Below are 25130 nucleotides of genomic sequence, written 5' to 3' on the forward strand. Positions count from 1 at the left end.
TTTTATTTTAAAATTCAAATGTTTATTTTAAAATAATTATATTATGAAACTATGATCAGTTTCTAGTATTTTATTCAATGGGGGGTTTGAACCCACTAAACCCCCTTATATACGGTCCTGATTAACAGTTATAGTAATACAAAGATACAGCTTCAAATGTGTTTTGAAAATCGAGGGAAATTTAGGTCGAAAAAGGGAAATTTTACACTGGTAAAAGGGAAATCCTGCATTCGTAGATTGGCAACACTGCGCGGCAATTGTCATCCTTGAGTCGTCAGGGTCCTAGTTTCGAATCCCTACCAGTGCCAAAGCGTGGATTTTCTTTGTAAGACTCTCTTCTTGAATTTCATAATATCATCACTCATTATCATTGTTGAAATTAGCCAAACTGGCAGAAAACGAAGCTAAAATTAAATTTCTTTGAGGGAAGAAAATAGAATGTATGAATTGCTCATTAAATGACGTCACGGCATGGACGTGTGCGAGGCACAGACACAGACTCGTTGATTTTCTCTGGTGAACATAGTCCGTGGTTGGATTTGGCATTTCTTTTCTATATTATATTTGTTTCAAAATTCGAAATCGATAAAAATTTACAGGTACAGTAATTTGTATTGTAACCAGCGGTTTGTTTTCACTGGCGGCACGCCTGACACCTCTTTCTTAATGAAAATACGAGTAATTATCTTCTGTTATGAATTTTACATGTAATTGTTTGATTCTTTCATGTATTAATCATATTGTCTAAAATACCACCTGGAATTTGTAGGAACAGTTACATACATTTTAATTTACGGAGTGACTACCTTCACCCCTTGTTAAGCTAGATTTTGAGCTATTTTCACGTGATTTTGAACTACAGCTTGGGCTGCTCCTACACGTTCGTGTGTACAAAGCTCATATCGGTTTGCATTTGTTTTCTTACAGGAGACGAGTACATTTTTCCTGCATGCCAGGGAGTTGCAAAAATGCCGCACATATTCTGATATGGATATGTGCTACTAATATGTCACATGACATAAATATGAAGGGTTCAAGGGGTCCTGGGTTCGATACTCGATGGAGGCACATAGTGGTTCGGATCCCACTTTAACACAACCGAACCATGTTTTGTGTGACATAAACAGAATGGTAACGCTTTCGTATAGGGGAAACTGGGTAACATTATCGTATGAGGGAAACGGATTCCTTCAAATTTACAGGAAAAAGTACTTACGGAAATCATTTTCTTTAGTGTTGTGGAAGTTCCTGAATATAGATTTGATTCATTTTAATGTGAATGCGTGTTGTTTTCTGCGAAAATCTCTGTCCGACACGCTGTTTCTGCTCCCGCCATTTGCTTTCTGTATGAGAGTGCAATGTTCCGTGTGTTAAGATGATGCAACCCCGTAGCGAGTGTTTCAGCCTCGCCGTGTTTTCACTAGAACCACGTGTCGAGTAGTTTTAATTTTTTTTGGAACGCGTTTACAATACCGGACCACTCTCCAATTGCTATGAAATTTCGCCTACTCACTAATTGTGAACTCCTAATCACGAATCTGCATGTAATAATTGGCGGTCAAGTATGGAAATCGATAAAAAACGAAATAAACTGTTTTCTTAACGTAACGTAACCCTACCATAAGAACAGCAGCTCCACGGAACAAGCCATTTTTCCCGAATGGGTGTCACTTATCGCACAACACTGTAGCAACATTGACGTCACAGGAGAGCTTTTTCATGTTATACCTGCCGCAAAATTAGTTTGGTATTGAGAGCTGAAGGAACACGCGTCACGGTGTTGCCATATCATGCGGTACGGTACGCAGTGCAGCCGTCTGACGCTGTGTCGAGGAAAACGTGTTATGAAAAGGAACAACAATGATGAATGTGTTATTGTTTTTCTATTCATTTTCATCTCCCTTACAACATGAACGAATTAATGAAACGAGCATTGTTTACAGGTTACCTTTTCAATCCATTCTGTATATACACTTTCAATAATCATTTCTTTCCGAAGTCGCCGTTAAAGTCTGCCTGTCTTTCAATTATACCGCAACTGAAGTGCACAAATTCCAGTTGGTGGGGCATCTGACTTTCACGTGTGAGACACGCGGGGGTTTGTGGAACTTTTTCAAATATCCCGAGCGGCTCCGGGGTCGACTCAGCCCAAGTGAGTACCTGGGGCAAACCTGTGGTAAAGGCGGTTGGTGAACCACAGCACCGCATCACATCTATAATATGGCCTAGGTCGAGGTCGAGAATGTGAGGATCTCTACCTCCACATCTCCATATGCCTCCATACTTTTTTTTCGTCCATTATTTTTTTTGTATGAGAATCCCAGATATTTTATGACTGTCCTTAAAGATGTTTCCCCACCTTGAAAAAATGCCGAATCTTTCAACGAAACGCGCAGTTTCCCAACAGTGGGTTGATCTTTCCTCCTATAATAAGAGTAAATATGGCGAGAATAGCATCTTGCTGAAAAGTATCTAAATTTGTCACGCGTTTACTGATATTCCTCTTCTTTCCTGGGGTTTCCAATTTTGAAACCTCGCATTTATTTATTTATTTATTTATTTCTACCACATTATATTTTTCTTTCCCTATGGTAACAATAGTGTTCTTAGACACGCCGAAAGCAGCAGCAGTCCTGTCCAGAACTTTGTTTACAGAAATGATTCGACCCCCCATTGTTTTTCTCTTGCTCAAATTATTTGCGCTCAGAACAAACCATCTCCCGCGTTTGTCCTTTGAGAAGAATTCCTTTTTCTTTTAGTGCATGGCCTCTTTGGTACATTGTCATCTCGAGTATTGCCTCCTGTGCTTGACATTCTTCACACAAGCACACGACACACTCAAGCAGAACACACAAAATTATGTACAAAAAAATAACACACTAAAACAACACGCTATATACAACAAAGAATACTCTAAATTCAATGAACACTAAACAAACGGACTGGTTAAAATATCACAGTAACGCAACGCAACAAACAAACAACACGTCCTCTCCCAACAACATGAAATCTGATCGCAGGAAGAATCGCCCGATCAGCGGCAACACCGAGAAAAAAGTTTTCTGTTGCTAGGTAACCAGGGCCTGGGTGAAGCACTGGGAAGATTTTGATTGGCTCGCATGCCAGCAACCCACCCTCCCGCAGTGACGTAGACCCGATTTCAACACATGGTTCAAAAGTGTCAATACCAAACTAATTTTGCGGCAGGTATAGGCAATGCAAGGTAACGTGTCTCTTAGCGAAAATATTAATTTTTCTTTGTATTTATGCTAATGGAACCTAACCTAACAGGCCTAACCTAACCACGTAGGCATTCCTCGTCTGACGTCAATATTCAATGTTGCAAGATTGTTGTGTGCAAAGGAAGAGCATTAACGAATTGCGAAAGAAAGGTTGTTCCGACCTGAATGGGTGTCACTTATCGCACAACACTGTAGCAACAATGTGTTTTGACGTCACAGGAGAAAGCTTTTTCATGTTAGGCAAGACAAGGTAACGCGTCTCTTAGCGAAAATATTAATTTTTCTTTGTATCTATGCTAATGGAACCTAACCTAACAGGCCTAACCTAACCACGTAGGCATTCCTCGTCTGACGTCAATATTCAAGGTTGCAAGATTGTTGTGCATAAAGGAAGAGCATTAACGAATTGCGAAAGAAAGATGGTTCCGAATTGCTGTGTATGGACAATGAATGTGGTAAATCACAAGGTTATTTTACAAGTTCTACACGTAAATGCGACGTATTAGCATAATTTCAAATCTGGGCACGAAAGTAGATATTTTCCGGTGAACGAGGTTGCAACACTGCATAAATCGACAAAACACACTCAGAACGCCCCCTAAAGCAGTACGCTATCATGGCCATAATGTGTTACAGATTCGAAACAATAAGTACTCGTAAATCTAAGAAATAGACATTGATATGCATTATTTCACTTTAGGAAATGTTCCACATTCGAAAATAACACGTTAGCAATGTAAAGAAGTCCGAAATATTTGATTCGTAGGTGTTTCCCTCATACGATAATAGTATCAGAAACTGATTTCTTACTTTGGTCTCACTGCAGAACATGGGCTGCTTTTTCCCTCTAAATAGACTAACAAAATTTATATCCCCTGAAAGTACGAACCTTCTACTTCCATTTTCCGGTGTTCCTTTTACGATTACTATTATATTATTCCGCATAAAAAATGTTTTTCCTGCTACTAAAAGCAATGTATTTCTCCATTTGTTCGCGTCCATATTGTTTTCGCACTCAAGTGTTGTGCGATAAGTGAGACCCTTTGTTTCGCGGCTTCGAGTTGATTTGTCGCTCCGGATTCCACCCACAGACGCACAGTTTCTTTCATTATTTCTTCGAGGAATGCCTTACAAGTTTAGATTAGGCCTGTTAGGTTAGGTTTCATTAGCATAAATACAATGACTAATTATTATTTAGGCTAAGTGAACTAAACCTAGCTACCTAACAACATAGGCATTTTTAGCTTTCACTAGATTTGTGCAGGAATATGCCTTTTCCTTCGCTGCTGCGATTTCAATACCACCCAACCTGGACAAGTTTTTCTGGTTTTTTTAAAGAAAAAATATTTTTCCGCACCTTAAAACTTACTTTTCCCGATTATTAACTACAAAACGTTACCAAAAAATTATGAACTGCGTTCCTCCTAAGCAGCCCATATTCTGCAGTCTTACCCTTACTTTTTTACTCAAGAAAGTACGTACAGAAATACTTTTCGGTACTATTATAGTATGAGGGAAACACCTATAAATCATATTTTTTACATTGCTAACGTACTATTTTCGAATGCGGAACATTTCCTAAGGTGAAATAATGCATTTCTAACTAAGATAATGTCTATTTCTTACATTTACGAGTACTTACTGTTACTTGTTATTTCGATTCTGTAACACATTATGGCGGGCGATAGCGTACTGGTTCAGGGCACGTTGTGCGAGTATTTTGTCGATTTATGCAGTGTTGCAACCTCGAACCTAGTTCACCGGAAAATACCTACTTTCGTGCCCGGATTTGAAATTATGCTAATACGTTGCAAACCATTGACGTTAGCCACAAAAACCATTGAAGTTAGCCCCAAAAACCATTGACGTTAGCCCCAAGAACCATTTTCCGTTTGGTTAGGTTAAGTTAGGTTGGTACTAGTTTACTATCCTTCGGACAGATTTCTTCATTTCTACAGAAGAAACTACTTACAGTAATAAGTTCATGTAGTATTGTCTAACATCTGGAAGGTGTTTTGTGTGATGTGGGAATGTTTCATAGCGGAAATTCAACCATTGACGCATAGCCCCACGAACCATTTCTGCTAAGGTTAGGTTAGGTAGGGTCACAATAGGTTACAATAGTTAAAAATTGGTTTCGAAAATATGCATAGCCCCACGAACCATTGACACACAGCCCCACAAACCATTTGCGGAAACGTACGTTCTTCAGTTACAAAAACTTTTTTTTAATAAAAAACGTGAATTCACGTTAAAAAATTATCCACGAAGCAGATAGGTAAGTAGAAATGTCAAAAATTGACGAAACTCAGAAGTTATAGGTGTCCGAAGGATAGTAAACATTTACTGTTAGGTTAGGCAAGCATAGTTAAAAAAAAATAAAAATACTCGACACGTCATGTTCTAGTGAAAACACGGCGAGGCTGAAACACTGACTATGGGGTTGCGTCATCTTAACACACAGAACATTGTACTCTCATGCAGAGAGCAAATGGCGGCAGCAGAAACAGCGTGTCGGACAGAGCTTTTCGCAGAAAACTACATCTTTTCGCATTAAAATTGATCAAAAGTTAGATTCACGAACTTCCACAACGCTACAGAAAATTATTTCGATAAGTACTTTCTCCTGTAAATTTGAAGAAATCAGTTTCCCTTTAACTATAATGTTACCAGACGAACAAAATTTATATTCCCTGAAAGTACGAACCTTCTACTTCCATTTTCCGGTGTTACTTTTCCGATTACTATTATATTATTGCACATAAAGAATGTTTTTCGTGCTGCTAAAAGCAATGCATTTCTCCTTTCTTTTGCTTGCATATTGTTTACGCACAGTTGCCATAATTTGTTTCGGGGTCTTCCTCTCCGCACAAGAGTTTTGCTACCTTGTGTTCTGACGTCAGACGAGGAATGCCTACAAGGTTAGGTTAGGCCTGTTAGGTTAGGTTCTATTAGCATAAATACAAGACAAAATTATTATTCAGGCTAAGAGAGCTAAACCTAGCTCCCTAACAATGTAGCCATTTCATGCTTTCACTAGATTTGTGCAGAAATGTGCGCCACCATGTCACTTTTTCGTTCCAAGAGTGCCCAACCTGGATACGTATTTCTAGTTTTCTTCAAAGCAAAAAAAAATTCCGCACCTTCAAACTTACTTTTCCCAATTACTAACTACAAAACATTACCAAAAAATTATGAACCATGTTCTTCCTAAGCAGCCCATATTCTGCAGTCTTATAGTTTTGATCCATTTTTAATGCGAAATCATGTGTTTATCTGCAAAAATCTCTCTCCGCCATTTGCTTCCTGCACGTGAGCACAATGTTCCGTGTGTTACATGAGGTAACCACTAGTAAATGTTTCAAACCTCGCAGTGTTTTCACTATAAAATGGCATATTAATTTTTTTAATTTTTTTTAAACTATGCTTGCCTAACCTAACCTTACGGGAAATGGTTTGTGGGGCCAACGTCAATGATTTGCGAGGTATTAGCATAATTTCAAATCTGGGTATGAAAGTAGGTATTTTTCAGGTGAACAAGATTGCAACACTGCATGCACACTCCAAATCGACAAAATACTGGCACAACGCGTGATGAACCAGTACGCTATCACCATATTGTGTGTTACAGAATCAAAATAACGAACAGTAAGTACTCGGAAATGTAAAAAATATACATTATTTTCATTAGAAATTCATTATTACACATAAAGAAATCTTCCGCAATGCAGAATAGTGCGTTAGCAATTTAAGAAAGTGCAAAATAAATGATTTCTAGGTGTTTCACCTATACGAAAGTAGTACCAACAGAACTACCGGGAGTAGATTTTTAAGGGTTTTCTTTCTATTTACTAATAAAGCATGCTACGAAACATTCTGTTTAACAGTTAAATTTGACAAGGCAATGTTTAACAATACCGAGTTTAAAAGAAAACAATGTGTACACCTGATTAAGTGACATAAAAAGAAAGATCTCTTACAAAATGCATGTATTGCTAATGAATAATATAGTATAGAAAACTGTCCAAAATTACTTACAAAATAAGTGTTACAGATACTCAAAAATGTTTTTCACTTATTTTGAGTTCACAGTGCAATCAGCACATGTCTTTACCACAGTCACTGCACACCTTTCGACTGCATTCCAAGCATATTGGAATGTCGCACTGGATGGATTTATATTGAGTTTTCCTCTCACTGACTGACGAACATTTAGTGCAAGTATTTCACTTTTCCATTTTATCTGATGGCATTCCTTCAACAGCCCTTTGAGGTTGGGTTTCGCCAAGGACCCTCTTAATGGCATCTCTTACGTCACGCCGAAGGTTGTGGATATTCAGTAGTCTTCTGAGGTGTGGCTCAACTAAGGCTTGAGCTAGTTCCTTTGTGAACTGAAATCGTGTGATCAGTGGTGATTCCTGATATCATAGGTATAAAAAAAATCCATTGATACTGGCAATGCTTAGAAGTCTGTAAAATATTGCCATGGGCCAACGCCTTGTCCTTTTGTTCGATGCATAGACAGCACATTTCATGTCGACCAGATCGACTCCGCATTTTGTTTTGGTATAGAAACAAACTACCTCCGGCTTGTTTTGCTCTTTGTCAATTTGATTGTTATGATGCAGATTCGTGATTAGGAGACCCAAATTAGTAAGTATCCGAAATTTCAAACAAATTGGAGAAATTCCCTGTATTGTTAAATTATACCTCCAATTGTCTGCAATAATGTTACGATTAGTTCTTCGGATTGGTTTGTTAATTGCAGAACAGACTGTTGGTTTGTTATTGTTCCATTCTTTTTTACTTAGCCCAATACCATCACTGCCCTTCCTTGTGTATATGTACACGTTGTACAAATATGACGACTTAGCATCAGCAAGGCACATGACTTTTATCCCGTGTTTGTGTGTTTTTTTTTTGTTGTTTTTTTTGCCCATGTGCATTTGAAACTAACACCACCCTCTAAATGGCACGAGCATTTCATCAACTGTTATGTGCTCAGACAGAGCACTGCATTATCAGTGTCTTTTCTCTGTTCCCGACTTCTAGCATCATCAAACCGCAAAGCAGATAACAGAATCTCAAATCGCTTTAGCGACATTGTTGTGTCGAAATACGGCCGGTTAGTTGCGTCCTTTGAAAACATGGACATCACGGTTGCATGGCTAGAGTTCAACACTGAAGATAAAAGCATTAGTACAGTAAGGGCATTTACTTCCATTGTGTCTGTATCTCTGTAACTTTGTTTATTTGTTGTTGCATCTAAACCATTCCTTACATTTGCCAATTTGTTATTAGTATTACTAACTATTGCATCAATCATATTTTGGTCAAATAGTAAGTTCCAAACCTCTAATTTATCAAGTTTTTGTCGTAATCTCCTTGCTGGTGTAGTCAAACCTGGTAGAACACCCCTAATGATTATGCGGGCTGATGTTCTTACTCTCACCTTTCTCTGTGGCTCTATGGTGTGCCAAGGATAGCCAGCGCTAACTTCCTTTGGCCCAAGTTCCTTTTGTTTTATTGTGATTTCATCATGCTACGAATGCAATTTTTACATGGTTCGATTTTGATTTCTGTTAACGCATACTGCAGAGTTTTAGCAATTACTTAAGGTTTTGTTCAATATATACTTTCGTGGTTGGGTTCCTTTAGCATTAACATAAGGTCCCTAAATGCATTCTACTAAGGTTCTGATTTATTTCTACATTCATTCCCACGCTTCTACGATATTTACTGTCGCTTGTCGACTGAGAATATCTTGTCCATGAGAAGTGCGTAAGGTAATTTTCAAGTTGTTTTTTTCAACATAACTCTTTTCGAGTCCAAACAGTGCTCATTACTTTAAGGAAGGATCAAAATTTGTGTGACAATGATTTCCAAAATTTCTACGATAAGTAGTCTTTGTGCTAGGTGAAATCAGAAAACAATCGGAACCGTTACCCTCACCTTCCAAAAGCTGGTCTTCAAATTATGAATGAGTTCAAATCGATCTCTAGAAATGTATTTCTGAAATATAGTTGTGTGTAAAAATGCATCCTTGCTAAAATAACTTTTTATAGTTTGCTTTTGTACTATCCCCATAAGCATATATAAGCCGAGTAAAAGATATATTTCATCAGAGGAAACAAGCTGCCAGTTTCTCATCAGCGTACATTGTTGTATTACATTTTCATCATAGAAGTTTGTTTCTTTTACGATAATATCAACAATGTCCTTATCAAAAAACAAGAGAAAAGCATCAAGTACACTACTCACATTTTTTTAAGTCCACATGCACCAGAAAGAGCTAGATTTGTTGCTCGATAAGACTCGTCAATTTCTTTCCAATCACACTTCACATCCAAAGCAGCAACAGGTGACAAATCTATTTCGTTATTAGCACTGTTTTCATTTGATTGTTGAGATTCTACTTCAGCATAGTCTAAATCACTTTCCTCACTACCTGACAATAATCTAGAGGATAAATCATCGTCACTTTCTGCAATAATTTAACGAATTTTTGGGGCTTGCAAGACCCTTCAATCTGTTCTTCTCTGCCATCCTTTTTAAAGAAAAACTACCACAAAGAAGGGACAAAATACAGTCTCACTAGCAAGCAGATGAAAATTCGTTTCTTTCTGTGCCAGTAGATGGCATGCAACAGGCATTCATTTAGAGCATGATGCAGACATATGGTGTACGTCAAACTGCCCATGGTAGAAATGTGTAGGTCAGTACGCTGTGCGTCAAACCACTGTTGAGGACCAGAATATTGCTTACATTCTACAGGGTGGGCACAAAGTTCCGTGACCTCCCTCCATATTGTGACTGCAATTGCTAAATTATTATTTGTTGCTAATGCAGGTGTATGGTTTACACAAGTGACACCATTGAACAACGCCTGATTGCCAGCTGTTGGGTTCACGAAAGGGAACGAACTGGGCGAACATTGGAGAATGTGCGAACAGACTTCCAACAGCGGTTAGGCCGAGCCCTTCCTCCCAAATTCACATTGCTGCAATGGGAAAAGAAGATTTTTACCACTGGTAGCTTGATGGACAAACCACGAAGTGGCAGACCTTCCACCAGATAGGAACAGTACAGAGAGGTAGCTGAATCCGTGGTAAGATCCCTAATGAAGTCGATGCGGAAGAGATCCGCGGAACTGGGCTTACCCTGGTCCACAATGCATAAGCACATGAAGTTTGATTTAATGGTATGACCATATCGACCGATGAGTGTTAATGAGTTATCAGACAATGACTTGATGCACAGGAAGGATGCATGTGCCACACTGCTTCAGACATTTGACATGATACCGAAGCGGAGGAGAGTATTCTTTTTTGATGAGTGTGCCATTTATCGGAGCTCCCAGGCACAAAATGTTGTTTTCTGGTCAAAGGAAACCCCTTATTTTTACGAAGAACTGGAGAACAACCCTCCTCATGTCATGATATTGGCAGGCATGGACAGTAAATGCCTTTATGGTCCTTATTTTATGGACAATATTGTGAATCAGCATGAATATCTGAACATGCTCCGTAATTGGTTTGTACCCCTCTTGACAGACATGGAGGTTAGGCAGACATGCTGGTTGCAGCAAGATGGTGCACCCGCTCATTTTGCCATTCAAGTTCACGAGTACCTCAATGAAGTCTTTCCATGATGTTGGATTGGTCGTGAGTCTCCTGCCTTACCGGCTCCACTTGACTGGCCACCACACAACCGTGACCTCAGAATGTGTGACAATGCACTATGGGGTTTTATCGAGGAAATTGTTGCGAAGGACCATTGTGATATGGTTGAAGAATTGAAAGACGCTGTGCGGAGAGTGTTCACACATGTTACTTCAGCAATGTTGAGGAAGATGTCACACAGGACATGGCGACGAATAATTCTGTGTTACGAAAGTGATGGGGTTCATATGGACCCTTTGGACAGTTAGTGACAGTTAAGGTGTAGGCATATGATCTGTGAAATACTGGATTGGTATACATCATACCATATCATATATTAGTGGCGCTCATGGGACTGTGCCCACCCTGTATGTCATTTCTACTTGTGGGTCTATTCAATAGTTCTTTGAAATAATCTCTCCAGTCTTCTGTCACTTCTTCTCCACACACCAAGTTTTCAGTTTTACCTCGACATGCTACCATTCTAGGGTGATAACCTCTTTTTATTCTCCTCACTCCCTCACAAAATTTCCTAGCATCATTTCTGAGGTACATTCTTTGCAGCTCTTCCAGTATATCCTCTTCATATATATCTTTTTCTTCATTTGTAAAATTTTACAAGCCTTTCTCTGAGCTTCACGGTAATTCTTTTTGCTTGTTCTAGTTTCTCTGCAGAGCATTTGTTTTCTTGCTTCATTGCATTCATCTATGGATTGCTTACAATCATCAACAAACCACTCATTAATCTTGCATTGCTTCATCTTACCAAGAGTGTTGTCTGCTGCTACTTCAATGCTCTGCCTGATGTTTAGCCACAATCTCTCTGCTGCCTCCTTCTCATCAGTCTCTCTCATTTCTAGTTGTTGTTCTATGCTACTTCTATATTCTCTGGCAATATTAATATTTTTCAGTTTTTCATGATCATATTTGATATTCCTTTCTCCTATTTTCTTTGCAATTGTTGTTATCCTTGGGTGGTATTTGATTCTGACCATAGAATGATCTGAGTCGACATCTGCTCCTCTACAACTCCTGACATCTGTTATGTCAGATGCATGTCTCATATCAATGATAGCATGGTCAATCTGATTTTTTGTGGAGCCATCAGGAGACACCCATGTTTCCTTGTCAATGTTCTTGGGGGGGGGGGGGGTTGTGCTGCTTATTTTTAAGTTATTTCTAATGGCAAAGTCAATTAGCCTTAAGCCATTATCATTTTATTCATCGTGTAGACTGTGACTTACAACATTTCTACACTCCATGTCCTTCCCTACTTTAGCATTTAGGTCTCCCATAATAGTCTTGATGTCATGATTAGGGGCTCTTTGATATGTAGCTTCCATCTTGGCATAAAACGCATCCTTAACATTTTCTTCCTTCTCTTCCGTGGGTGCATTCACACAAATGAATGTAGTGTTAAAGAATTTTCCCTTCATCCTCAGACTGCACATACATTCATCTACTGCTTCAAAATTGATAACAATGTGCTTTACCTTTTTTTTTTTCACTGCAAAACCAGTTCCAAACACATTTGTTTCCATGTTGCCACTGTAGAAGATCATAGTCATCATTTTCAAAGATGTCACTTCCTTTCCATCTCATTTTTTTGGAGGGCTGCAATATATATTCCATATTTATGAAGTTCATTTGTTAGATTTTTCAGTGCAACAGCTCTATGTAGACTTCTTACATTCCAAGTAGTTAGTGTCCAATCATGTACCTTATTCATAGCCTTATTCATTTTCCGTAATGACTTCCGGTGGCTCAGTCGGTAGCGTGTCTGACTACCATGCTCAAGGTCTAGGGTTCGATCCCGGCCGGTTCAAATCCGGGAACTTTTCTAACGTTGGAAGCGGCCCCGGCGCACACCCAGCATCGAATGACATGGGTACCTAGGGTAAACCCTGGGCGGTAAAGGTGGTGAGGGGCATGATGCTGATCACATCACCCCCAATCATGACTGGATCAAGAAAGTGTGGGGCATTACCCCCCACACCCCCTATACGTCTTCATGGCATGGTGCTAAGCACAGGGGAGCACTTTACCTTTGCCTACAGGCATCGCTCTATTGATTTCTTAACAAGGTGCTTTTTATGGCATAGGGCTGTCAACCCTATGCCCAACCCCCAATCTGGAGGACCGAATTTTCTATCAGGGTTATTTTCCCCTAGGAGGACTGGCTTCACCATACCTACAGAGTTCCTCCCGCCCATTTGGTTTGGTTTTCTGTCAGGGTATCCTTCCCTTAGCCTTTTGGGATCCCTCTCCTCCCTGCAAGGCAGCAGGGGCAGTGCACCTCCTCACCATGTCACATTGCTGTCATTTGGCTTTTCTGAGTTTTTATGAGGATGCTCCTGCCAGAGATCATCCTCCCCAGGCCCTGTTAACACTGTTGCGTCAGTCCGGGACTGCTTATTTTGCTATACCCTATTCGCAGGTAACCACCATTTCTGGTGCCCATTCCCTATCTGCTACCTGCCCAGTGGCTGAGGCTTGCCTCGGAAAAAAGCTCCATGAGAAGCTTCTACCGCTGGGGAATAACTTATTTTCAAAATACTTGCCAAACATTTTTGCAATTTTTTAAAAAGTATAACATGAAAGATTTCATGGGTTACGTATTGATCAGTCAGCTCTGTGAGAATATGAACTGTTTTTTTTTTCTAACACCCACCATGCATATTGTATAATAATATCCATGGTTGTCATTGTTGAATACCTTTCAAAACTGTAACAATGTTATTCTGTATGCACATGCCGTAAGTGTACTGTGTAAATGTTTCATATTCTTTGATGTGCATTCTTCTCTCCTAGAAAGAAAGTCTAAGAAGGTTCCGCAAGCATAATGGAAGATACCAATGAGGAAATGCTCGCTTTGGAATGTAGGAAGGTTGAGGTTTCAGAAGAGGATATGAAAACAACATACTTGAAAAAGAAGACTCGGTAGAGAGAACATAAATCCCATTTTGCAGACTAACAAGGCTCTGGCATCTGGACCTATGGCAGGTATAATCTTTGTAGGACTGTTTGTGTGTGGGTTGTCCTTATGTGTGCTCCTTTACAGCCTCAGCTTTTAACCCAAGTAAGAATATTTTAGTGCTGCGATATTACAGGTAGTATATATTAGTTATATTTTAGTTCTAGTAAAGGGCTGGACCCCGTATAATGTGACGGGTGCAAAATAGCCTAAGTGCTGATGCACTCAAAATTACAAATTAAATCAATTGGAAGATAAATCCATAATTTACCTGGTATGAATGCAAAAACCTGCAGTTACTGCAGTGACATAAACATTTTTATAGTTAGCTTCATGTGCTACATTAAATTATTTTCTGTACAAAGTGCACCCAAGCAGTCCTCTCTTATTAGTAGCTCCATTTTCTTGTTATACAATAATTTCACAATTTCTTCCATTATTTTATTTAAAGAGACTCAGGAGAAAAGCTTAACATGAATACTTACCAGGCGCAAAGAGATAGGATTTATATGCTTGTTATTTGATCACGTTGCTTCTTTACTCCTGTAATTGGAAATTTAAACTTTTAATAGCTGGAGTGTTTGCAATAGATGTTTAGCTAATTTATGTCTGGGATGTGATTAGCAAGCAATAATAGGTTGGAATGGCAAGCGTGTGACTTAGTTTCTGTAGTAATATTCGAAAGAGGGTTAAGTTTTTAATATGTTTTTTGTATACATCATCATACAAATTCTTCAGGCCACGGGGTGTAAGAGGTGATCCTTCCACGTAGTACACCCGAAAGTCAACCTCACTTTCACATAGTACACCCTGGACTGCTTTTTGCAGACGAACGAGGCTCTGGCGACTGGCCCTATGGCCAGTATAATTCTTTATTTTGTGTTTTCCTGTGTTCTGTCCTTGTGTGTGCTGGGTGCCTCTTTACAGCCTCATCTTTTAACCGAAGTCAGAAAATTTTAATATTTTAGTTACAACACGACGTTACAGTTACGTTATTTTAGTTAAGGTAAGATGCTGGACCCCGTATAAAGTGACGGTGCAAAATAGCCTACGTGCTGATGCACCCAAAATTTTAAATTCAAATTCAAAATTCTTCAGGCCACATTAAGGTGTGTAAGTGGTGACCTTTTGGAAGGCATCCAAATATCAACCTCACTTCCACATACATACTACACCCTGGACTGCATTTTGCAGGTTCACAAGGCTTTGGCCAGAATAATCATTTGTGCGGCTTGTATCCTGTGCATGTGTGTTTGTGATTCTCTTCATCTTATCATCGTTCATACTCGTCTTTGCAAATAGACAAAGGTGCAGAAACTCGAAATGAAATAAACTAAAGCTTCAAGTTGAAGTTAGAACAGCTGAACACATTGTGCGCCTGGCATGGAGCTTTGGAATTGAGAACAATCAGGATTGTCATCGTTTTCACCTTTCCTTATCAAACCATAAAATTATCAAGACAATCTTGGTTGAGGTACTTGGTGAAGTGAAACTTGAAACCTTCATTTCTCAACTCAGCTGTAGTTGAATGACTGCACTAATTGCCAACAACCAACCTCTTTTCAACATGATGCTGCTGCTTTTGATCCGTAAGATTTCATAAACTGCCATGTCTGCTCACTGGTACTGTTCCTACCAAAACTCACTGTGGTCTGACTCTCGTGTGACAGGGAATGTAAGGGGTGACCCTTCCACCTAGTACACCCAATTGTCAACCTCACTTCCACATAGTACACCCTGGACTGCATTGTGCAGATTAATGATGCTCTGGCATCTGAACCCATGGCCAATAAAGTCATACGAGACTTGAGTTATGTGCTTGTTCGTATATGTTTGTGATTACCCCTTCAACTTATCTTATCACCTTTCACCCTCATCTATCTTCATAATTAACTGAAACTGGCAGAAATGTGAAGTAAAGTAAATTAATTGAATCAATCAATCTCCTGTGACAGGGTGTGTTAAGCATGACCTTCTGTTACGAAATCCAAATCTCACTTCCCCATAGTAAACCTTGATAACTGCTTCTTGCAGACCAGCGAGGCTCCGGTGCCTGCAACTTCAGCCTGAAAAATCCTTTGTGTAATCCACTCTGGGCCTTGTGTTGTTTCATCTCTATGTGTTTGTGATTGTCTCTTCATTCATCGCATGTTATCAACTTTCATCCTTATCTTCACGTCTAGCCAAAAGTGGCAAAAATAAATAAGTCATTCATTAGGGATGTAAGGGTGATTCTTTCAAAGACAGACTTTTAATCCCTTCCTCCTGGGAGAAATCTGATGGCGGCATGTGAATCACAAAACTAGCAGAGAGTTCATCTAACAGTGCATGCATCCGTTTTCCAATAAAACTCTTCTTTCTCCAGTCACCAGGGGATACAGTATTGACAGCTTTGACAAAAAGAGCTTCTCCGTTAGCCATCTTGAAAAAACCACATCATTTATTAACTTGTGTACAATCAGTTCAGTGCTATTTTATTGGTAATGATAGACAAACGAACTCTGTAAGTCCACCAGCGTATGCCAAATTACAAGTCTCATATATTTTGTACATTGTCTTTTTTCAAAGAAACAGGTTTGTACAGTGTCATTTTAATCATTCCTTCGTCAATCTTCTATTAAACAGAAAAATAATGAATTTTAACTATAGTGTAAAATGAACTTGGAGTTGAACGGCATGGGAGTGTCACTATTCATCTTAGCGACCCCGTAAACTATGGATTCCACAGTAATATCGGTTGTTTTACATGTCACCCCCTTCACCCCACCCCCTAGGGGTGCCAGAGGTGTCTTGGAGTTGAATGGCATTGGGAATGTCACTATTCATCTTAGCAACCCCGAAAACCATGGATTCCACACTAATATCGGTTCTTTGCGATTAATTTTACATGTTATCCCTTCCCACTCCGACCCCTAGGGGTTTCAGGGGTGTCTTACCCCCACAGTATTTCTTTCCAGATTACAAGTGATATGTATACCAACTTTGGTTGAAATCGCTTCAGGCGTTCGAGAGTTATGCCGGAACAAACATACATACATTTTTATATATATACGCGTATATTGTTGCATTTTCAGTTTTTCTACTTTTCAATGTTGGTGTTTTCTCCACTTTCTTAAAATGACATGGAGCATTCCATGGTAAGTGATGCAACATCTGGAAGTCTGTATTAGATTTCAATTATTTAATCTGTTGCTAGTGCTGCATTTAGAAATCCAGGATTTTTGGAAGGTGTAAGGGGTACCTTCTGTGTAGTACACCCCATTGTCAACCTCACTTCCAAGTAATGCACCCTGGACTGCATTTTGCAGATGAATGAGGCTCTGGCGACTGGCACTGTGGCCAGTATAATTTTGTGTGTGTTGACCTGTTTTTTTTTTCTTGTGTGTGCCGAGTGCCCCTTTACAGCCTCAGCTTTTAAGGGAAGTCAGAATATTTTAATATGTTACACACACGACACTGGGATTATGCTATTTTAGTTATGGTAAGGGGCTGGACCCCGTATAATGTGATGGGTGCAAAATAGCCTAAGTGCTTACGCACCCAAAATTTTAAATTCAAATTCAAATCCAGGATTTTTTCCTGATAACACTACAGTGTTAACTGAAATTATGGAGGTAGCAAGATATCAAAATAAATTCTTATAAAAACCAGAAAAATAATAATGCTGTGGTAAATGAGGCAACACAAAAAATACATTGGTTTGTGAAACTTACTGACACAATTTCTGTGAGATGGAACATTTTTAATTATCCTAAATTTTTCACACACAACCAAGGTGATCACTAACATTGAGAAAACAAAGTAATTGAACTTTAATATTATTTGATTAATCACAAATTCAGAAAAAAATGGTAACTGACGCAACATCTGCATACGAATTTGTCAAAACACATCACAGGGAACTGAAATCTGCACTACACCCCTATTATTGACAGGTGCTGGTGTGTCAATGGAAGCAAGTACATTCTCTGTGCAATACCATGTCTGATCTTTAGGAGTACGCCAGTGCAACCCACCACGACACTTGTGCAGGACACTGACAATGATATCTCTTGTTTCTGAAAGAAAGTCATTTATGATGCCAGGATACGGATTATCACCTTCATACTGAACAATCACAAAATTGCCAACCTTAAGTTCTGTGATAGAAGTTTTCATACTTGAGCAAGCAACAACAATCTTGGGGCAAGACGCATGGGCATCCCTGAAAAATGAAAGTCAACCAAAAAATATGTAATTCACAAATATAATTTCATTTTAGCCACAATAATATGTGTTAATTATTGCATGAACACCATAAATTCAAATTTAAACAATATTTTTTAGAAAATTGGAGAAAATTTGCCTTTGTTTGCCCCCCTGGAAAAAAAATACCTTCCTTGCCCCTCCCTGGAAAAAATCCTGCGGACGTCCATGGGCTAGAGGTAGGGATTTTGACAGCATTGGCAAAAAGCTTGCAAAATTAGGAATAAATAAGGAGATTATGGGAAAAATGGAAAAACACTGAATTGGGGGGAAGGCAAGCGAGAATGTTTTGAATTTGACTAAACTTGACCCCCTAAAGGCAACATGATATCCGACCTCGTGGTTAATATCTTAATGCATTACATCGAAAAAGCTGCCTTAGACCAAGTAAGGTAAAAAAGGTAAAGTGTTCCCCTGTGCTTAGCACCACGCCATGAAGGCGTATAGGGGGTGTGGAGGTAACGTCCCACACTTTATTGATCCGGTCGTGAGTGGGGGTGATGTGATTAGCACCATGCCCCTTGACTGCCTTTACCCCCCCCCCCCCAGGGTTTCCCCCAGGTACCCATGTTATTCGACACTGGGTGGGCGCCGGGGCCGCTTCCAACGGTAGAAAAGTTTCCGGATTTGAACCGGCCGGGGATCGAACCCTAGACCTTGAGCATGGTAGTCAGACGCGTTACCGGGGGGAGTTTAAAATTCTATGGTAGGTATGTCGATGACATCCTCATTATTAGGAGGGGTGTAAGGAGTGACCTTCCACGTAGTGCACCCAAATGTCAACCTCACTTCCACATAGTACACCCTGAACTGAAGACTAACGAGGCTCTGGCGACTGGCCCCATGGCCAGTATAATTTTGTTTGTATTGCCCTGTTCTTTTGTCCTTGTGTGTGCTGAGTGCCCATTTACAGCCTCAGCTTTTAACAGAAGTCAGAACATTTTAAGATTTTTAATTATGCAACGATAGAGTTGTTCTTTGTGCTGATAAGGGGCTGGCCCCCGTATAATGTGGCGGGAGCAAAATAGCCTAAGTGCTGACGCTCCCACAATTTTAAAATCAAAATCAAAATCAAATTATTATTAGGAAGGAAAAGGACCTAGACCTTGTTTTCACTGAAATGGGAAAACAGGAGGAAACGATAAAATTTATTAGGGAAGACCTAGTCAACAAGTGGCCGCGGTGGCTCAGTCGGTAACGCATCTGACTGCCATGCTCAAGGTCCCGGGTTCGATCCCTGGCCGGTTCAAATCCGGGAACTTTTCTAACGGTGGAAGCGGCCCCGGCGCCTACCCAGCGTCGAATAACATGGGTACCTGGGGTAAACCCTGGGGGGTAAAGGCGGTCAGGGGCATGATGCTGATCACATCACCCCCACTCACGACCGGATCAAGAAAGTGTGGGGCATTACCCCCACACCCCCTATACGCCTTCATGGCATGGTGCTATGCACAGGGGAACACTTTACCTTTTTTTTTTACCTAGTCAACAAGAAGATTAATTTTCTTGACCTAAATATAACAAAAACTGATTGCAGAATAATAACGTGTGTATTTCATAAGCCCCTTGCAGGTGATTTATACATAAACAAGAGATCTGAACATTCATGTAGAGTCAAATATAATGTTTATCTCAATTTCTTTATTAGAGCAACAAAAGTGAGAAAGAGAAAGAAATAGCTTGGATAAGGGAGTGGGCTTGAAGAACGGATATTCAATCTTGGAGATGAATAGAATTGCTAGGAAAGCTGGGAGAGTTATAAGGAATGAAATAACCAATATTGCCAATAGGGAAATTGAAAAAGAGGAGGGATGGAACAATGGAGTTAGCTTTGTTTGTATTCCCTATCGTAAAGGAATTTCGAAAAAAATAGAAAAAGCCATGAAAGGGTACGGTGTTAAATGTGGAGCATCACGGCCAGCATCCCCTCTCCGCTCCAGTGTACCAAGTCTGTCCTGGAGCTTTTTGAATATCTCCTGTTAAAATAAAAAAAAATATCTTTCAACGTGTATACAGGATTAAATATAAGAAAAAAGGTAACTAGAAATAGTAATAATAACAAAGTAACTAATATTATTGGTTTTCTGTACCCACATGATATTGTAATATTTTTCCTTTATATGACATTTTACAGGAACTAACTGTTTTTCTAGGCCAAAAAATAATTTTTGTAGCAATACAATTTTGGCAACACAACTTATAAAATAAATAAACCATAAGACCAACCTCTCAAACAAGGAATATACCACATGCCCATTTCTCCTCGTAAATAATCGTCCCACATTCAAACAATTTCGGTTATCTGAAACGAGAAGGTACAGAATGAATTAAAACTGCATATAAATTTTCTGACATTTTCAATCGTTCAATAAAGTAAGTCAATTGCCAAACCTTGACGTATCTAGTGTAACACAAAAACGGAGGCAAAATATTACATTTTATAAACTATCTTTATATGTCAAATCGAACATTGAGTAAATCAAGATGTCATGTTAGAAGAAAGTTACTCACCTGCCCTCAGAGCCTCCAACCCATCTTTAAATATTTTGTAATTTTGACGGCATTCTTTCTTCTTCGTCATGAACGGTACAACGGGTGGGATAAGGATGGTAACAGAGTTCCTCATCCTCTCCAACAGTTCACTAATACAACGTATCCTGTAGGTTATATGATTCGCCTCGAGTCCCTAAAAATAAACAACCATTAGCTCATGATACAGGACCATAAGGCATATACATAAAGGAAATTCTAACTGAAGAAAATGGAAGCGGTGAGGTGATAGGCGACATAATCATTATCATCTTGAAACATCACATAATGTGCATATCGTTCTAAAGATTGCTTGTGCGACAAATATTTCTGAAGTAACAATATAGGCATCGGTGGCTCCAGAGGGGGGGGGGGGGTACGATGGTATGGCCGTACCCCCTGTTGTTTCACGGATGCCAGGGTGACATGAAGGTAGAACGTAGCCGGATTTTATTTACTGAATACATCCTTTGGGGTAAACTTGTTCTTGCGCATATTTCTTGCTATGCAACTTCCATGTTGCAAAGTTCCGACTGAAACACTTTGGAGATATGTAGGAGGAAAAAATGCCAAATCATCGTTCCCTTTGGTTTAGCTTTTATTTTGCTTGCTGTGTCCCGACGCCTTACTGTACAAAAAGTGGACTTAAAACACCAAGTCAAGTAACAATTTGTATTGCTACTAATTACATGAACGTCTTCTGAATAGAGGTAACGGAAAGACAGTACTTGCCTTCAATAAATCATTTGTCCCGATCATGAGAAGTATTTTTTTGTTGCTAATCTCTTTCTCCCCCAAACGAAGTCTCCGGAGAAGATCCGTAGATGTCTGCCCGCTGATACACAAGCTACATTTTCATGGATAATTGCTGTATTAGTTAATGTATGCAGTACACGGTCAGTGCAGGTGCAAAAACGGGGGGGGGGGGGGGGCAAAGACAGTACATTTCCCGTTGTAGATAAGATTTAGCATAGTGCCGGGGCTAAAGTGGTGAAAAGTGGGGGGGACGGCAACTGCCCCCCACTCGCCCCCACCCCTAATTGCAAGTGTATCAATATACGCTCTATAAAACATATCTTATTACTAAATAAGTTGTCCGTACACTGGAATCGGACACATTCCTTGATAGTTGCTGTCCCTCATTGACATTTTGGAGTTCACAACAGGATCGAACACGGGACAGTATGCACCAAAGGCAAGAGTGATAATCATTTGCATATGTGTGAGCCCTTTACATATGCATCACAGAGTGTATGGTCTCGGGTTCGATACCCGGTGCAGGCACATAATGGTTCGGATTCTATTTTGAACTGTAGGTCCAATCACGACTTCTCTGATGAGCAACTTAACACAGAAACACAACTGAACATCACCAAATCAAAAAACATTAATTACGTAGGCCAGTAGGAGAAAAAAATGTAGTTATACTTACGGTTTTTGTGGATGGTCACTCCGCTGGTGTGCTCCCAGAATCGTTATAGGAGACTGTCTCCTACCAAAGTGTATTCTCCAAATCTTGCTTCCATTTCGTGCAAGTTACCGAAGAAAAAAAGGATTTCAACTCCAAAAAAGTAATGATAGTGATTCAAAAGCAACCTCAGTGTTCCCAATGAAAGATCAAAACAAGCAGGTTTATTTCAACATATCTATATTTTTATACTCCTACGCTTGTGGATGTGAGACAATCTCGTAATGTCATTTGCTCTTCTGAAAATAAACATGCCCTGCAAGAAAAGAGTATAAATACGAGGTGCCCAACACTTGCAGCTGCCCGTGGCATGAAAGTTTTATCGCACACCTGGTCCTGAGAGTTCGTGAGTGTTGACGGGGTGTAAGGGGTACCTTTCATGTAGGCGCCCAAAAGGCAACCTCACTTCCACATAGTGCACCCTGGACAAAAGACTAACGAGGCTCTGGCAACTGGCACTATGGCCAGTATAATTTTGTGTGTGTTGTCCTGTTTTATGTCCTTGTGTGTGCTGAGTGCCCGTGTACAGCCTCAGCTTTTAACAGAAGTTGGAAGATTTTAAAATTTTTAATTATGCAACGTTAGAGTTGTTATTTGTAATGATAAGGGGCTGGCCCCCGTATAATGTGACGGGAGCAAAATAGCCTAAGTGCTGACGCTCCCAAAATTTTAAATTCAAAATTCAAAAAATTCAAAATTCGTGAGTGTTGACAGATTGGTGCTGAATCTTCAGTAATCTTCAGCCGACTGTTGAAGGCGTGTGTCCGGGCGAGTTGTTAAATGAACTGCATTTTCAGTTCCGGGTGTTAGCGTGTGTTTTCCAGTGTTATTGAGAGTTCCAGATAGAACGCTGTCGCCGGTTGAAATTTAATCGAGATGACGTTTGAAAGCAGTTTAGATAAGCACGAATTAGCAGCTTATATAATCACTAAGGTAAGCAATGTTTCCCATGTGAAGGGATTTGGTGTAAAATCTGTTATTGCGTCGGCCGCACGGCATTTCTTTCGTGATGATGATCGCGTGTTTACACATAGATTGTGGAAGGTTTGGGAATCGTGGGAATGTGAAGGCTGAATGCAGGAGGCTTATTGCCTCCCCCCGGGGTTATAATACAATTCGCAAAACTCCTTCTCCTAAAAAAGTAATCTGTAAATCTGTTCCAGAGTTAAAGAATGGGGGTCGTGATGAATCTTTTTGTGGTTCGAAGGATTGTGTAAATGATTGTGTCATTTCTATGAATGAAGGTGAATCTCACAACATCCGTATTATTCAGACCAAAGAATGTCAAATTCCGGTATTGATAACTTTTCTAACGTTATTTCTCCAGATTGTGAAATTTATACTTCTGATAGAATTGACACAATCAGTAGGCCACATGAGGCAACTGTCAATAGTGTTTCTAAAATACATAAATCTGTTGATTATAATCCTATTGACCTTACTGAAGGTGATGAAGCCTTTACAAACTATGTTTTGCCAGACTTGCATACGTCTTTGCTTGCTGTGTCAGAGAAACCCCCCAATGTTAAATTAGTCGGTAGGACAAAACATAAAGATATGAAATACTGTGGATCGTTTTTTCTTAGTGCTGAAGAATGGCGTTTAGTGTATGAAGGCGCTCACATGAACAAATCCGTTTGGCTATCTCTTGCTACAAAGAAATTTTTTGACATAAATAACGGTTGTATACTTGCAATCAAAGAGAGTAAGATTAATGATAAAAAACGAAAGTCTTGCCTCTTGGTAAAGGTTAATGGAAAGTGTTCATTTGAAGGGTGCATCAAATTTGTAATGACAGCTGACCCAACCCGAACACCACAGAATCAATTTGTTTTCAAGTGTGGTGTCAGGGATCGGTAAATCATGATGGAAAGAAGAAAACTAGCCAGTTGAGGGGATTGGATAGGGAAATAGCCCAAAATCGTCTGCTTCACATCAAGCCTGCTGCCTAGATCCAAAACGAAATATCTGCAGCTGATATTGAGGCTATTAAGCCTGGCAACTGCCAGGGTATTTAGTCCAAGGCAGTCATTCGTAAAGTAAGATCTGAAGCTCTTTCGTGGGGTGATAAATCACGAGCTGATTTTCTCGACTTGTGTTTGGAATATGCTGAAACTGTTCAATCGCCCAACAGATATATTCAATTTGTGAGTTTGCCATTCTGAACTGAACATACATGTATAGTAAACTGCAGCTTGAGGTATGGAAATTGTATTCATCTGCGAAGCAACCAGAAACCTGCATTTTGAATTTTGATGCTACACGTTCTGTAGACATCATGGAGAAAATACCTCTTTATTATGCGGGAGTTATAAGTTTCAAAGGCAAATCGTTGCCCATATTGTAAATGATCTCTATGGTACACAACACCTCTCAGATAGCAGGTTTTCTTCTTTCTTTCAGAGCTTTTTTTTTTTTATGTAACGAGTTCAGTACACCCTGGACTGAAGACTAATGATAACGAGGCTCTGGCGACTGGCCCCATGGCCAGTATAATTTTGTTTGTATTGTCCTGTTCTTTTGTCCTTATGTGTGCTGAGTGCCCCTTTACAGCCTCAGCTTTTAACGAAAGTCAGAACATTTTAATATTTTATGATTTTAGTTATGCAACGTTAGAGTTGTTATTTGTAACGATAAGGGGCTGGACCCCGTAGAATGTGACAGGTGCAAAATAGCCTTAGTGCTGACGCACCCAAAATTTTAAATTCAAATTTATATTTTATAACGAGTTCAGATGGTGGCCAGCGTTTTTTCATGTTGTGACAGACTTCAGTTATGCCATAATGAATGCAGTCCTTCAAGCATGGAATAAGATGTCTATGTTGAGTTACTTGAAATTAACGTACACCATGTTGACCAATAATAACATGGGAGGGACATTTCAAGTGGTTCAACTACATGTGTGTGTTGTGCATTTTATGCACATTGTTGCACAGGATGCGAAAAAGGCAACAAATGACAAACAGTGTAAACGTTTTGTACTGGAATGTATTGGAATGCTATCAAATTCA

At 39.6% G+C, this 25130-nt stretch overlaps 1 long non-coding RNA gene across 1 annotated transcript in view; it reads left to right on the forward strand.

Annotated features, from left to right (window-relative positions):
* The first annotated feature begins 515 nt into the window (after positions 1-515).
* Positions 516-25130, forward strand: part of LOC145982153 (uncharacterized) — a 34791-nt gene continuing 10176 nt past the window's right edge. Inside the window, exons 1-2 of the long non-coding RNA XR_014441026.1 lie at positions 516-599; positions 13715-13906. This is a non-coding gene — a long non-coding RNA (uncharacterized LOC145982153). The remainder of the gene's footprint in view (positions 600-13714; positions 13907-25130) is intronic.

This window comes from Lepisma saccharinum (genome assembly GCF_977018435.1).
Source record: "Lepisma saccharinum chromosome 12 unlocalized genomic scaffold, izLepSacc3.1 SUPER_12_unloc_1, whole genome shotgun sequence".
Classification (NCBI taxonomy): Eukaryota; Metazoa; Arthropoda; class Insecta; order Zygentoma; family Lepismatidae; genus Lepisma; species Lepisma saccharinum.